Consider the following 15,476-nt stretch of genomic DNA (forward strand, 5'->3'; position numbering starts at 1 on the left):
TGTGCTGTGCTGAAGGCAATAGCAGAGGAGCTAATCCAGCCCCTCTGGTAGCCACTGGCTTTGATGTGGCTCTGAAATCAGCTCTGGCTGGGTCTCTGAAGCACGACATTGCTTCAGCAGTGCAAACTGCTGCTTCCTGCAGAAAATTAATAAGGAGACTTTGAATTTCGCCCTGCATCTGACCTAAGCAGCTAAATAGGTTACACTCAGGTTTAAGAATTGCCCCAGTTTTCCTTTTAATAGGCGATTTTTCTGCTTAATTTGCAGAACAAGCAAAAAAAGCCATTATGTAAAATTTATCAGCGACAATTGACTGTCATTAGAGACGGGAGCAGGAGGCTTTGTTGTGAGGGGGAAGGAGCCTCCACATTTTCACTTCCCAGTGTTCGTGCTGACCCATGCCCTGAGCAAACTCAGACACCGATCCATCAACATTTCTGTTCTCACTAGTGCCGTTCTCACCTTCCTTCAGTCTGGTTTTAGAAGTCCTTAAGCAGTCAGCAAGCAGCTCTGTTTGCAGCGCATGCTCCAGCTGAATGAAGTGCCTGCAGATGGCATTGCTGTTATCACAGGGGGTGAGGAGGGGATTTTGCCATGTTGAGCAAGCTCAACTCCAGTAGAAATACTCCGTTTCAAGAGTGTCAGAGTGCAGTTGTGCGCAGAGCAACTTGCTGGGCGGACAAGTTGGACCATAGGTGTCCAGTTGTGCCTCATGGCCACATGGAGTTGGGTCTGGAAACTCATTCCTTAGTCTAACACAAGGGCTCTGGCTGCTGAGACCCACAAGGCTGCCTTTTCTCCTCCTAGGTCCTGTGTTGGATATAGAAGACATAGAAGGAGCTGCTGTCCATTCCTGGAGACCAGAACACAGCGTGGTCTGAAATGGCTCATGTTTTCTTCATGCTGCAGCAGCGTTTTTTGGCTCCAGCTGAAGGCAGCTGTGACTTGTGTTGTGCAGGGGGACAGGTAAACTGTAATATACTTTCCTATGAGAGACATAAAGGAAGAGGAAATTATTACTGACATTGAAACATTCAGATGGGGATTTTTCCTTTCCCTTTCCCCATACAGTAAATGTTAATTATACATGAAGGTTCACTACAGCAGAAGGGATTATAATTAATTTATATTTGAACTATAATAGATTTCACTATGAGCTGCATTTCATTGCAACAAAGTGGATTATGACTGTTGTTTGCTGCCAGCAATTTACATAAACCAACCACAAAGCATTGCATCCATTAATCCTGCATTAAGGAGAGCAGCAGGCAGAGAAAACTGTGGAAAAAAAGAAAGCAAGTCTGCTTAACTTGTGAGCAGAGCCCTTGTGCTTGTGGCAGACCCTCTGCAACCTAACCTGAGAAATGCAAGCAGGGTTTTTCATTCTTGACCCGATGAAAAATCATTTACTTTCCACCTCTCTTCCCTTTTTTGACATTACCTGCCTAGCTTTACGGCATGGGAGTTTCTCTGCAGCAGGGGTTAGCTTACAAAGGTAGTCTGGAGCAGCTCCCAGAGTGCCTGTCATAGTGTAAGTATTAAACCAACGATACCGGATGTTACATTAAAAGCATAGGACGGCGCATTGATAACTTTGAATTGGTGCTTTCTGATTTATTACTGCTAACACACTAACCTCACAGCTCTCCCTCCTCCTCATCCTTTTGTGATGTCTCAGTGATGGCAAATCTTGGGCCTTGGTTTCTTTGCCATCAAGCATACCCTGACACCTTACGGCCCTTCACTAGGGGGTGTATGAGACTCTGCTGATGCTTTCTGTTGCACTGCATGCTGTCTCTGGCCATAGCATTATGAGCTGTAGTCCGCAGACAGGAGCTTCATCCCTGATGACCCAATCTTAGACTGTAGAAAAGGGCAGGATGGCTTGTCAGGGACTTCAACAAACAGCTCGACAGGAAAGGTCAGAGTCAGCCCTCCTCTGGCACTGATAAATATTTCCTCTCCTGCACTGCCAAGGTTTGGCCAAGCAAAGGGAACTGCAGCAGGAAGGGCCAGGCGAGGGAGAGCTGGGAACAAGCAGCACAAAGATTGCCAGTGTCCCAGCAAAGAGGATTTGGAGATGGGCTGAGGCTGTCTCTCAAAACAATGAAAACTCTTTCTAATGGCCAGGTGAGTGATTGACCTTTGTTGTTTACCTTCACAAAGTGCCTTGGGATACGTGTGGTTGTTAGAATCAGTACTCTGTAGGATTCCCACTTCTTTTCCTGCTTCTTTTGGAGGCGTTACAGGACACTTTGCTTTTCCTGCTTCTTTTGGAGGTGTTACAGGACACTTTGCTTGGGGAACACAGGGCGTGAATGCAGCTTCTGCCATCTTGGGAGCTTGGTTGCCATCTCCTCAGGCCAAGGCACTCTGTCCTTGTTGGGCACCCAGTGCATGACTGGGAGCAAGGAGTTTCACTGCCTGCCATTGCTGTGCCAATGTAGAAGCACATAGGTGTGTGGCTGATCTCATGCGCCATGGCTGGGAGCAGCACTTCAGGTAGCCTGAGACATGAACCAGTATCAGGCTCTGGAGATGCAAGTCACCTTCACCCAGAGGACTCAGATGATGGAGGGAGGTCCACGTCAGCACTTCTCTCTTCCACAGAGGGCTATTAAAAGCCATGCTGCTATTGCAGCTGGGGTCTGTGGATGCGGCACATCTGGATGCACTCGAGCTATCTTTATGCTGGAGAGCTTGGGCACCAACAAATCAGAACTGCAACAGCAGAGCCCTCAGTAGAGTCAGCACAAGCCTGCCTGAGACCCTGGAAAATGAGCTGCTAGCTGAAGTGCTGCTGTCCTTAGCTCCTGAGCACTCCAATCTACCCAGATTAAGCAAGCCTGGGTGGCTGTTGTCTTGTGGCAGTGCTGAAGCACTATCTCCATTGGGCATTCTTTGCCCAATTTGCACTTGCTTTGCTTCCTAGCTATTTCATGGCTGTGCTGAAGGCACACTTGGCCACTTCAGTGATATCTGGTTGGCTTCCAAGAGCTTTCCTATGGAATTTGTGCTTATACTCTAGCTGTAAAATTAACACTCTTTCATGACACAGGGTTTGCTGTCCAGGGGGACCCGTCCAAAGGCTAGGAGGGGTTTTAATCCCAGCAGAGTGACACCTTGGCAGTAAAACAGTTTTGCTCCTGAGTTATTGTTGGAGGTGTTTGCTGAGAAAAGGCGAGAAGTCCCAAACAGGCTCCCTGGGCTCCACAGGAAGATGCAGGATGGGGTGTCCGAGTTTTGGAGCAGTACAGAACAGTGGTGCTAGTCCCTTCCCAGGTGATGCTGTGGGAAACAGGGGAACGGGGCTCTGGTGACAGCATTGCAATGCCTACGGCACTGAGGAGTAGGCACTGCAGGGAGTGGTGTGACACTGCAGGTATTACAGACCTGGCACCATCTCCTTCCCACACACCCCACAGCGGGACTTCGGCGTCGTGTCCCCAGAGAAACCACTTTTCCTGTGCTGCCTGAGCATGTGCCTTGTCCTACAATGAAAACTGCTGCGGTCTGTGGTGGGGAGGCCCAGAAATTCCTCCTGTCCCACAATAGCAGGGTGAGTGGGGTGAGTCCTCTGCCCCCTTTACTTGCCTCTGACTCAGCCTCTCAGATAAGACCATCTCCAGAAAGCTCTCGGGGTGAAACTGTTCCACTTTGCTGCTGTTTTCAGTTGCCAGTCTCACAAATCCCTGCTCTGATGTCACCAGCAGTGGCCCCATTAATGTTATTTATAGTGTTTGTGCCGTGGGCTTTGCTTGTGCTCAAGGCTCTGTTGCTGGTCTGCAGGAAGGGAGGAGCAGCTCTTGGTGCTTGCAGTGACAAATCTTCCAGCCTGGAGAGTATTCCAGATCCTTCATGTCCCACCCGGGCTGCTGGCTCTATCCCACACTCCTGGATTTGCTCCAACAACCTGAGCCATCCTGGGGCTTATTTTAGTTCTAGAGAACTTAGTTCTAAACATGCAGTAAGTCATGAGACCAAGCAAATCCGATAAAGATGCTCCAGGGGAAGGCAGTCTGCAAAAACAGATGCAAATGCAGCCAACCAGAAACCAGAAATATATTAGTGCTGAGAGAACAGGCAATTTCTCTCCTACAAGAGTTGCTTCAAAGGCCATGTCTGTCCCTGCGCTTCACCCATGAACCGCAGTTGATGGATGCACTGAAGGCACGTGCCAGTCTATGTGAGAAGGACCTTTGCTAACCTCAGGTGTTGCAAAAGCACGAGTCAGGCTTTTTATCTGATCCCACTAATCCTAAACATTAACAAGAGAAGATGAAGCAGCAGGCAGGGCTTCTGTATTTACCTTCACTTACCTTCGGTGTTTACCTGCAGAGGTTTAAATCTCTGGAGTTTGGGTCTTAAGTGTGCACTGGTGTCAGTGCAGAGGAGACAGACTTGGGCAGGTAACACATGTCTACAGAAGAGGCTGTTGTGTCTTTGAAAGCATCCCATAAACCGCTTGGCCTGAGGTCAGTCCTTGGGTGACAAATTTATTTACAGTGAACCTGTGCCCTGTTCTTTCTGCGTTTCACTTTTTCCTGCAGTATTTCAGCTTGCGAGAAGCCACTCAATGTGTTAATGATCAGGAAATAATCACGTTCTCAACCCACGGCCAAGTAGCCTCCGTCTCCTGCCATCTGTAATAGCAGCCTGCTGTATGAATGTCCCTCAGGAACCCCTGGGAGGCACAGAGCTCTACCCAAGGCACAGTTGCTCATCTGCTGCTGGAGGATTGAAGGCTCTTTCCCGTGTTTCAGTGCCAGGTTGGTGACTTTCCCAGTGACATCAGTCTCAGTTACCTGCAGCAGGCTCCTGTCCGACCTGGGTGCAGAGCTCTCCATCAGCACAAGGATCTTCTGCATGGGCTGTGAGCATCCTGTGGTAGAGACTGATGGCAGGCAGCAAGAACCACAAGGCTGCAGAGTCTCGCAGCAGTTGCCATGCATGATGGAGGAGGCTGTCAATCAGCAGGCAGCAGCATCAGTGCTCTGTTAAATCAAATCTACCAGAGTGGCTGCCTATGTTTGTGAATTGCCACTGGGTATCAATTACAGTTTGCCAGATCACTCTCTAGCAGCCTTGCTCCACACTGCTGTTATTACATTGTCCATGCTGTGTGCCTTTTGTGGGTTTAAAGGCAATGTATGATATTGCCTCACAACCCAAGAGAAATCCCGTTTTGAGGGATGCTATTCAGAGTGATTGGTCACAACCATTAGACCTAACACATGGCTTGTTCTGCCACCTAATTCATCTTTAGCTCTTCAAGAGACTGGCACTAAAGAAAGCACAATTACTGGGCTCGATCTGGCCGCTGCCGACTTAGAGCTGATGGCCTTTGTTAAGTGGTATGAACATAATGGCCTCCACTGGGCATTAATAGCTGGAAGACTTTGAACACAAGACCTTGGGCAATTTTTTGCAACCCTGTCAACTGTGAGCTGTGTGTCTTTGGGCAAGTCTTGTTTTCTCCCTGTGGCCCAGCTGAACAAAGCATGTAATAACACTGCGGTGCCTCTGAAGACTGGGTCATTGCTGAATTAATTCTTGCTGTGTTTTGGTTTTGAGAGAGTTTTGGATGCCAACTGGATTTTAGTGTGAAGTAGTATTGATTATCATCACGCATCTATACTGCAGTAAATTGTTATTCATTTCCTTATTGCTTCTCTTCTCTGGCATGATCCTTATGAGGTACCTCAGGGGGCAGGTTAATGAAACTCTGTCTATTAATATTAAATTCTAAGGGAAGCATTAACTTTAGTCCAATCCTGCTCACTGCCCCAGCACAGTCCATCCGTTTGGCACAAGGCTCCAGCACGTTTCCCAGTGCCAGGATGACATTGTGCAGTGATCTATGTTTCCTTGTGTGTTCCCCTGCTGCATTTTGTAACTGCTCATCTGACCTGGCATTGCTGCCTGCCATAGGAAGAGGCTGCTTTTCCATGAGTGATCTCACAGGGCTTATTCTTATAGGTATATTGAAGTTAATGATCCTCTTTCTGAATGGGAGGTAAGGAGACAAAGACAGAGCTGCTGGCTTTAACTCACCTGAAAAGCTTCAGATACGTCTGGGATGAGGACCGTAGATGAAGACAGAGCAGTGTAATGACTGGTAAGAGAGTGAGCAATGTAGCAACTATGGACAGTGACCTTCTCAGCATTAAGCATATTGCAATATATTGCAGGAAAAAGGCATAAGACCCCAGACTCCCAAAGGTGACAAAAAGTGATGCTGAATCCAGCAGCATTTGAGCATCTAAATACTTTTGTAGATATGGACGTAAATGCCTTATTTAATCTGAATTAACATGACTGGAAAAGCAAAGCTTTAGCAAGTGGAACATGCTCTGTCTGCCGTTCTGTCTCCCCTCTCCACTGTAACTGCCATTTTGTATTATGGGCTGCACACGTTGCCAGCCTTGCCCCAGGCAAGGTTAATGAGTTGTGTTCCCTGTGATGTGCCTGGCTTTGGGAGAGCCACACCGTAGCTGGTGGAAGGATCAGCACTGGGGAGCTGACACAAGGCAAGCTGGAGCCAGTGGCTGTGATTGATCCCCAGTGGTTGGCCAAATGCCACAATCAACAGTGCTGCAGCACGGTGATCCCAGTGTGGTGGGTGTCTGAGGCACTGCTGAGCACATGGCAAATGGCTGGAGAGAGAAAGGGAAGCCAAACTTGCCAGCTGGACGTGGGGCAGTACAGGAGAGAGGGCACGTAGGATGCTGTCATGGCTTAATACCCATAAAACTCAGGGTCACAGAGGGAGACTATTAATATAGATTTCTCAGACTGCTTCTTTCCTCTTCCTTCTAGTTTCCAGTATTTCCTGGTTCCCATCTCCTACAAAAACCAAGTTGGGAGAGCTGGGAAACCTCTTCTCTCCTCCCCACACCACTGGTCAGGTTGTGTCTGAAATCTCGAGCTAAGGAGCAATTTCACCAGCATTTTACCTACCTTATGCCAACCGCGGTGTGCAAAGGACTTGTTCTACGAGTTTGCCATCCTTTCCCATACAGAGAGGGAGAAGCATCCTCATTCAATATTAATCTCCCCTCCATGGATTCAGGCTGCTTCTGAAGGTGTATCAATTATTTAAACCTGTTTTAAAAGTTTCCAGGATTAAAGAGTTTAGTTTCTTGTTGATTTTGGTAATTCCTCCTGCTTTTGCACCTCTGAGGCTGAATGCAGCGCCACTACTGAGCTGTGCCCCGAGTTCCCCCTATCCAGGGGCAAAATGGGTATTTTGTTTCCATTTGTAAATGCCAAGTGGTAAAAGCAGCTCCTGCAAGGTGGGTATCAGTAAAGCAATTGCAGATTTCCCTTGCGATGGTTTGTATTTGAAAGTGACATTTGGAAGTGATTTGAGAGCTGTATCCCCTTCCAGCTGACTCCAAGTATCAGACCAAAGAACCTCCTGTGCTACCGTCCCAAACTTAATGTCTAAAGATCATCTCTTGTCCCCTGCAGAATGGGTCTGTGTTAGCTGTGAAGGAGCAGCTCACCTGCAAGTTGAAATGGGGGCTGCAACTGGCACTTAGGAAAATCGAGATAAAAGGATTAAAAAGAATAATCAAAGAGCTTTAAACATCAAAAAGAAAACAGGTCTATGAAATATACATGAAAACACACTAAAAACTCAAGCCCAGCATTATCTGTCTCCCATCCGATCATTAATTCATGGGGTCGTGCTGCCAGGGAAAGTGAACTCCTTAAATGGGTTCTTTGACTGGGTCTTCCCTTTGCTAAGCAAGACCGAGCAGTCCAGCTCAGCCCTCCAGCAGAAGGGAACGTTTGTGGCTTCCTGTGATATCCCATAGATGTACCTGGTCAGGCAATCTTCACTTAACAGAGGGAAGACCCAAGCTGCTATAATTACAGATAAATCAGGAAACCCCCTCAGTAAGCTTTTCCCTCTAAAGAGTCACTGTTAGAAAGAATCAGATGGCCCAATCTTTTCCTCCCCATCTGTTTCGTCCTGCATGATAGACTTTATCCATCAGCCCCAGAAACCCTTCTTGTCCCAGGCTCCAGCACAGTCATCATCAATCACATGTGTGAGCCATGGCACTAGAGCCTCATCACAGCCTTTCCTCTGCTCACAAGCACCGCAGCTCGGAGGCAGAGAGGGAGATGCACATTGCAAATATCCATCATTGTCTCCTGCAGGGAAAGGATGTTGGGAGGGGAGAAGAGAGAGATCCTGTGTCTTAAACTGTTTTCTTTTTGTTGTCAGTGTCTCTAGCTGGCAAGTGATCAGCCGCAGGAGCTGAGAGCATAGAGGGAATGTGGCATGAATGGTTGTGGGAGGAAGGTCAGGTAAGGAGGAGCACAAAATGTATTCCTGGTGCTACCATTATTTGTATTATAGTGGTCCTACCAAGCTTTTAGCTTGCAGCATCTGTCCACCTACTGCAAACACCTTTATAAAGGTCAAGGGCATCATCTTCTTTTTCTAAATGAAGAAACTGAGGAAGGTTTTGCTTGCACAAGGCAGAGGTGCGGAACTGTATGGCTGTAAATCATGCCTGTAACGACAGAGAACAAGGTGTTTCTTATGCCCTGTAACACTGCTGATTCTGATTCTGATGAGAATTTAATCTCTGAGTGCTCCTAGTTGTCTGCATGAACTACTCCAAGAACTCAGGCTAAGGCTGATATCCACAGCCACTTGGAATGTGGCTTCTTGTCAGCCTTAAGGAGGCTGAGCATTGTGGAGCGCACATTCACCATCCGCAGCATCACCAGGCTGTGGTCTGTGGCTGATACGACCCGCCTGCATGGAGCTATACTGGATGTTGCAATAGGATCTGAGTTGTGCTTCAGGAACTTTCTGGAGAACGAACGCAGCTGCCTGGATTTGCAAAGCAGAAGTGATAGACAGCTCAGAGCAGGAGCAGAGGCTTTGAATGATGATTTAGAGCTATAGGCTTCTGCCTTTGTCCCTCTGAATTACAGATGCTACATTAGCTCGAAAGAAACAGCTTGTATGAGTACCTCTGTTTTAAAGTTACATGTATCACACGTCTTGAGCTGGAGATCCATCAGAAAAGGATTTATCAGTCTTGTCCACACTTGTGCTTTGAGCAGTCCCACGTGCAATACAAAAGCAAGATCTTTCATAAGGCTTTTTTTTTTTTGCATTGGTCAAATATTTGACACTTCTTACCCAACTGCTTGTCTCCCACCTGTGTTAGGCTGGTTTGCTGCTGATCTCAGTTCTGCAGAGCCACAGTAAACCCCCTCAATTCCCTCATTATGCTTCTTAAGTACAAAGAATGTGTATTTATTTTGTCCAAGATCAGTTGTGGAATTAGTAGCCAAGCTGCACAGACCTCCCAGTTCCTGCTTCTCCCAGGTACCTGAGTGCAATGCTTTCTGAATCGCATCCCCTTCCTTCAGCATCTAAGCAGAACAAGCTTTCTGTGGGACCGGTGAAAAGCAACATCAAGTATCCAGGCAAGGGATGGATGGATGGAAACACAATGGTAATGAAGCTGGCAAAGAAAGTTGTACGGAATCAAAACACCTCACGTTTCCATGCCTTTCTGTCCTTAAAAACTACTCTGGATGCTGGTTACCCTGACTGGCTCAAGCCAGGGAGAGATCAGCTCCTTCTTCACTGCCTTTGTGTCCCTGCTTCCCATCCTATCCTAGTGTAGTCTTCTGTGAAATTGTTTTCTTTGCAGAGACGGAGCTGCCTTGTCTCTTGTAATTCCACTAGGATAATCCTCGTCTCTGAGCTAGGGAAGCAGGGAGCGTGGTCACTGAGGGGAGCGCTGGGGAAACACAGGTATCCACACACATCCCCCTTAGTGCTAGGGGAGCTCAGGCAAGGAGATGCAATTAGCTCTTTCTTTCCTTTAGTGCTTGCTCTGTGGTAAAGTAGAAAAGGCTCAGGGAGCAGCCAGGTGGGAGGCTGTGTCAGTGAGCAGGAAGAGTGGGGCACTGGGGGCAAACGCAGGGGGAGCAAATGCTTTGTACAGGACCTCCCCACATCGGGAGCAGAGCGATTCACAGGCAGTGCACGTAGAGACCTGGGGCTGCTCAGCATCAGAGCTGAACACAGGGCCAGGCCCTCAGCGTGGTAACTCCGCTGACCTTCCTGCAATTAGTACAAGAGGTTTTGTCCCCAGGTGCTTATGATCTCAAGCCATGAAAACGAAGACCTGGAACCTACCTGTCAGTGTAACTCTGATGTAAGAGGGAAAGACCTAGGCCTAATTACTTAGTTAAGTAGAGCATCCTCCTGTGACCAAGACAAGCGCTGCTCTCATTGTTACACAGAGCTATGCACATTTCCTTTAATATAGCTAACAATTCCCAACTCAGCATCTGCAGCCCAAACCATGAGGTGCCAAACCCAAAGGAGGCATAACTATTCCATGTGTGTGATTTCCAGCCAGAAGGGAACACTGTGGTAAGCCTCCCTCACACACAGCAGGTCTTTCCCTTTGCTAGATAAATGATGACAGTAATACTGGGCTGAACAATCCCCAGTTCCACCAGAGAGCATCTTTTCTTGAGAGGTAGCCAATAGCCATGTTCAGATGCTATCGACAGAGCCTGCAGTTGAGCTGCATCACACCGGAGCCCTGGCACAGGGCTCATTGCTCCCTGTGGAGACAACAGGGCTTCTTTGAGAGCTTATTGTCACCGTATCAGTGCTGCTGCTCAGGTTATCAGCCAGCATCCCAATGGCAGTGCTGAGGAAGATGCTTATCCGATGGGCTGATTAGTCAGTAATTTCCTTTTCTTTTGTATTTGCTCTGAATCCTGGCTGTTGCCAGTAAGGAGGTTTGTGTTAGTTAGGCATGTTCCAGTTAGTCCAGAATCACCTGGTTGTGACCCTTGATGCTCTGAGCTCCAGTGAGGTCTGACAGGCAGCTGACAATATTCTGTAGTCCCATCAGACAGAGCAGATTTAAACCTGAAGTCAATCTGTAGACATGTCATTGACATGCATCAAGCCATGCACAGGAGTAGGGAGACAGCAATTGGCATGGAACTTTGGGGTCTGTCACTTAATGTTTACATGTGATGGGTGTCCTGAAAGATGAGGGGTTGTCATTCGCATCCTGGGTATGCGAATTTGTCAGGCTGACAGACAACAGCATCCCAGCTCCTACAGGGAGTAATTAAACAGGCAAAGCAACCAGCAGACATGGCAGATGAGGAAATTTAATGGGAAGAATGAGATGTATAGAGTGACCTTGTAATGGGGTTTGGTGTGGTTTTGTGTGATACCACAGTATTACATTTCCAGCACATAAGGTGTGACAAGGCAGTGATGACAATGCTGACAGGGTTCCATAGCATTCATCCGGAGGGATCTCAAAGCACTTCCTCAGCTGGCTAGATTCACCTCATGTAGCATGAGGATTTACTTCTCAGCTTTGCAGCTTTAAATGTGGTGAACTGGGCAATCCATTTCCCGTCTTTCTCATTCATAAAGCCATCTGGGTACATCAGCTGTGATGGATCATTTCAATATTATGCCTTCTGTCCTGGAAATGGAGCTTTCCCTCCCCTTCTAGATAAAAGCTGCTAATATGTGAGTCCTTATTCTAGTCAGCCAGGCCATCAGGCTTCCTAACAGCATATATGTGTCATGAGCATGTGACACTGCTCCTTGCTTCACTAGCCCAGACAATAAATATTGTGGAGCCAGAGCAAGAAATGAGAAGGAGGATTTACAGTGCGCAAGCATCATACGGCTTGTAGGCTGGGTTCATCCCTGGGTTAGAGCTGCTCAATTCAGGGGAATTATCCCAAGCAGTGAATCTTCTCCAGGGGCAGACATGCAAGACTGGGATTTCAGCTCTGTTGTTGTTTTAACTCACTCTTGTCCAAAACACCTCACAGAAGGCTTAGCACAGGGTCTGGGACTAACGCTGAGCTTGCTTAATCCATTGCAGAGGCTGGAGAGAACTCTGAGGCTGGGGTTTAACTTAAGCTGAGTTTCAAAGCTAGCCAACTTCCAGAAGGATCCAGGGAGCTGCTAGGATGAGAACACTGCCACAGGTAAAGGCTGAGGGAAGGTCATCAGCAGCATTTGGTGAGTGGGCAGATGGATTTCTCTGTGGAGAGATTCAAGGTACATTGCTTCAAAAGAAGTCCCGGTTCTATATGCAAACCTCTCTCAAATGAAATTGAACTTGAGAAAGTCAATTTGTTATTAGGTGGCTCAAGAAGAAAGCTCTGTGAGCACTTGGAGCACTCGGCCAGCCAACAGCTCTATGAGGCCTGAGGGCTAGCAAGAGAAAACAGTGCTGGCAGTACCACAAGTCATTGCACCCCCCAGCAAAGCATCTCTTTTGGTTCAGGAAGTATTGCAACTGGAAGGGGTTAAATGTTCATGCTCTCTAATCAGCCAGGGGTTGAGAACAAAGAGTCTGATGTGTGCTCTGCTCTCCTTTTGTAGTCAAGTTCTGCTTCCTTTGCAAGCATTCTTCCAATCCTCTGTGTACATAAAAGCAATGAAAGCATTTAAGGTCTGTGCGTGTGTTTTATATGGGATGAGAGGTGTTCATGCATACAGGAGCAGTGCAGTGAGCTCCCAGGGGAATCCCAGGCTACATGGAATTTACCCATTAGGTTGCATTCCGAAGAACATCTGTTCACATGGAAATCACTGAATTTTTCAGCTTGTCAGTTTGCTTGTTTAGGAGAAAATGAACCCTTAGGATGTTTGTGTTTTGGATGTGCAATCTCATAGTAACACACATCCCCCTGTAACATAAAAACACGTGGACTTAAAATTGGGGTTTCCTGGCATCCAAATTCAAAGGCTGAATGAAGTGTATGGAATGGGGAGTGAATAGAGAATGACAGCTATCATATCTGTGGGAATACCTCTGTGGCCTCTGTTACCATAGCATCTGAGCTCTTCTGAATCACCAGCCAGTTCTGCCTGCACACCCTCCTGTCCAGGAGCAGTTCCACTACCTTAAATTCATCCTTCCTGTGGAGAGTTAAATGGAGAGGAGGGGAGGGAACGAGGTCTGGAGAGACCAAATAAATCAGCACCATTTACAAAAGGGTGGAAAATTAAAAGAGAAGGAGGGGGAAGAGGCAAGTACTGACAGTAAAAGGACAGATGAAGAAGTGCCATGATAAAGATGATACAGTGCCCGGGCAGTCCCCAGCCTTGAAACCCCCACCAGTAAAACACTGCTCAGTAAAGATGGATTGTTTCAGTTAACCTTGTTCACAGCAGCGTCTCTGCAGGTCAGAAAATGAGTCCTTCCCCACGTTCTATCTCTCAAATGTGCTCCTGAATATCTCTGCATATGGATAGGTAGATTGCATAGGGTTAGGCTGAATGAAGTGGCAGCCAGATTCCCTAAATCTGGGAATATTGTGCACTATCGTTCTTTTCCAATAATGAGGAAAAAAGCCTCCTGAAACAAACAAAGGGACCACAACATGTTGCCATCAGGCTTGTTTGTAGCCACTGACCAGGCTGAAAGAGCTGCACTGCAGCAAAAGTGCCTGGAAAAATGATGAGGACTTCAGAACTGCAGAAGCTGTAGGAGCAAGTTGCTTGTGAGAGCCTCTCCATTCCCAAAGGATTCAGGCACCTTCCTTTGTAGCTTACCCCTGCACGTGCTCTTGGCTCCATGATGCAGGTGTGCAGTGTGGAAACTCTCCTCTTCCCTTTATCCACTTTTACTGAGCAGTCGAAGCGTTTTGCTGAGGTTCTCATCTAGGAAAGGTCCTTTAGGACCCTAGGTAGAATTCAGAGCTCTAGGCATTTTCACGCCACTGGTGTCACCAAACTGATGCAGCGTGGCTGTGGTACAGCCATGACTTAGGGATGTCACCCCATCACTAAGCAAACACAATCAAGGGAAGTGCTCCACAAGGCAGCCCACTCCCCATTTTCCCTCCAAGCCACCCAGTTTCTTCTTCACATAACATCCTGCCACTTCTCCCATCCCCAGGCACGGAAGGTATGGGGATAACGGTGTGTCATGTTTGTCTAACGCTCTTACTGCTACTTACCCATGCAGTTTCATCAGCAAAAGCAGGCACAAGTTGATAAAGAGACAGTGAACAGAGCTGCTTAGTGCTTGCCCGCTGGATACTTCTGATCCTGAGGCAAACATGAGAGCCAGAATGTCCTTAGGCAATTGCTTTGGGCAGATCCGCAGCAGCAGACTGGGAAATAAGGAATTATAGCTGTTCTAAACACTGAGCACTTGTTTCAGATAATAAGATCGACTGGGCAGACCCTGCAGGTCATAGACCCTTACATTTCCCTATACTGGGTTTAAAATGGGAGCAGTTCCTCAAGTCTCAGAAAGTTAGATGGTTCCTTGACATAGGAAACACAAATAATCAAAGAACCTCGTGTGCCACCAGTGCCCAAGGTGAAACTTGACAAGAAAAGCCTGTCTGAAGGCACCAAGAAGAACGAGAAATTCTCCCTGATCCTTTTAGGATCAGATTCTTCAGCAGAAGAACACAGTAATGGGTTGTAGAGCCATATCAGATCCCTGGGATAAAAGCTGGATAGAGAAGCAGCAACATATGGCGATGGAAAAAACCTGCCTGCAGATATGGGAAATAGACCTGGTTTGGTTTTAATAATGTGTCAGCCTTTGCATGGGCTGGCCCAGCACCCGAAGAAGGGGAGCGTTGCTTCCACTTACAAGCAGGCCAGGTCTGGCCTTCTGATAGCAGCCTACATAAATGTTCCATTATCTCTTACAGCTATCTATCCGATATGTTACCTGACCCGAGGTTTATTCATTCACAGATTTGGTCATCTTTTATAGCAGAAGCTGGGCTCTTCCTTTTATCCAGGCGTTTCAAAGTGCTCCACACGTAGCAGTGATTTCAGCTTGTTAAACAGCACCGAAGCGGGAGCTGAGGCATGGAGAAAATGGAATAAATGAATCCAAACTCATGCTGTGAGTTAGAAACAGCCAGGAATAGTCTGGCTATGGGCAGATGAGAAATGATGAAAGGTCAGGGCGAAACCCAGTCTTGCTAGTTAGATGAAGCTGCCTCTTTACAAGGTGAGACACTCACTAGAGCTGAGATTCACTGTGTGCATGAGGAAAAGCTGATAATACGTGTGTTCTTATACTGTTCTTGCCTGTGCTTTTCTCTGATTTCCTAGACTATGAGTTTGTGTCTTGCCCCTCACCAGAAGAAGGTGTGTAGCACTCTGTAGTAAGTACAGCTTTGGAACAGTGCTGATTTTAACCTTCCAAGACCTGTCATTCAAGTGAAGAAATGGGATGCCTCAGACGGTCCTTTCACTTTATTTTCCTTGCAGAGGGTTGTATCCTGGTTAAGCATATTACATAAGAGTCACTGCTTGATGCAATTTGTGATGGTTCATTAAGCACAAGATATGATTAACATGAACACTTCTTTAATCAGCCAGAGATGCTGTTACAGACACTTAAAAGCTCTGTGCACTTGTAGCTGTTCTTGTCTCCACATTGCTACTCTGCCCA

The 15,476-nt window shown here is 47.2% G+C and overlaps 1 long non-coding RNA gene across 2 annotated transcripts in view; it reads left to right on the forward strand.

Annotated features, from left to right (window-relative positions):
- The first annotated feature begins 4,134 nt into the window (after nt 1–4,134).
- LOC134164332 (uncharacterized) overlaps nt 4,135–15,476 on the forward strand; it is a 57,704-nt gene continuing 46,362 nt past the window's right edge. For both annotated transcript variants that reach the window (XR_009965106.1, XR_009965105.1), the window contains exons 1-2: nt 4,135–5,032; nt 5,980–6,118. This is a non-coding gene — a long non-coding RNA (uncharacterized LOC134164332). The remainder of the gene's footprint in view (nt 5,033–5,979; nt 6,119–15,476) is intronic.

The sequence above is a fragment of the Pezoporus occidentalis genome, unplaced genomic scaffold (assembly GCF_034315485.1).
Source record: "Pezoporus occidentalis ecotype Australia unplaced genomic scaffold, CSIRO_AGI_Poc_V1 ctg216, whole genome shotgun sequence".
Taxonomy (NCBI): domain Eukaryota; kingdom Metazoa; phylum Chordata; class Aves; order Psittaciformes; family Psittacidae; genus Pezoporus; species Pezoporus occidentalis.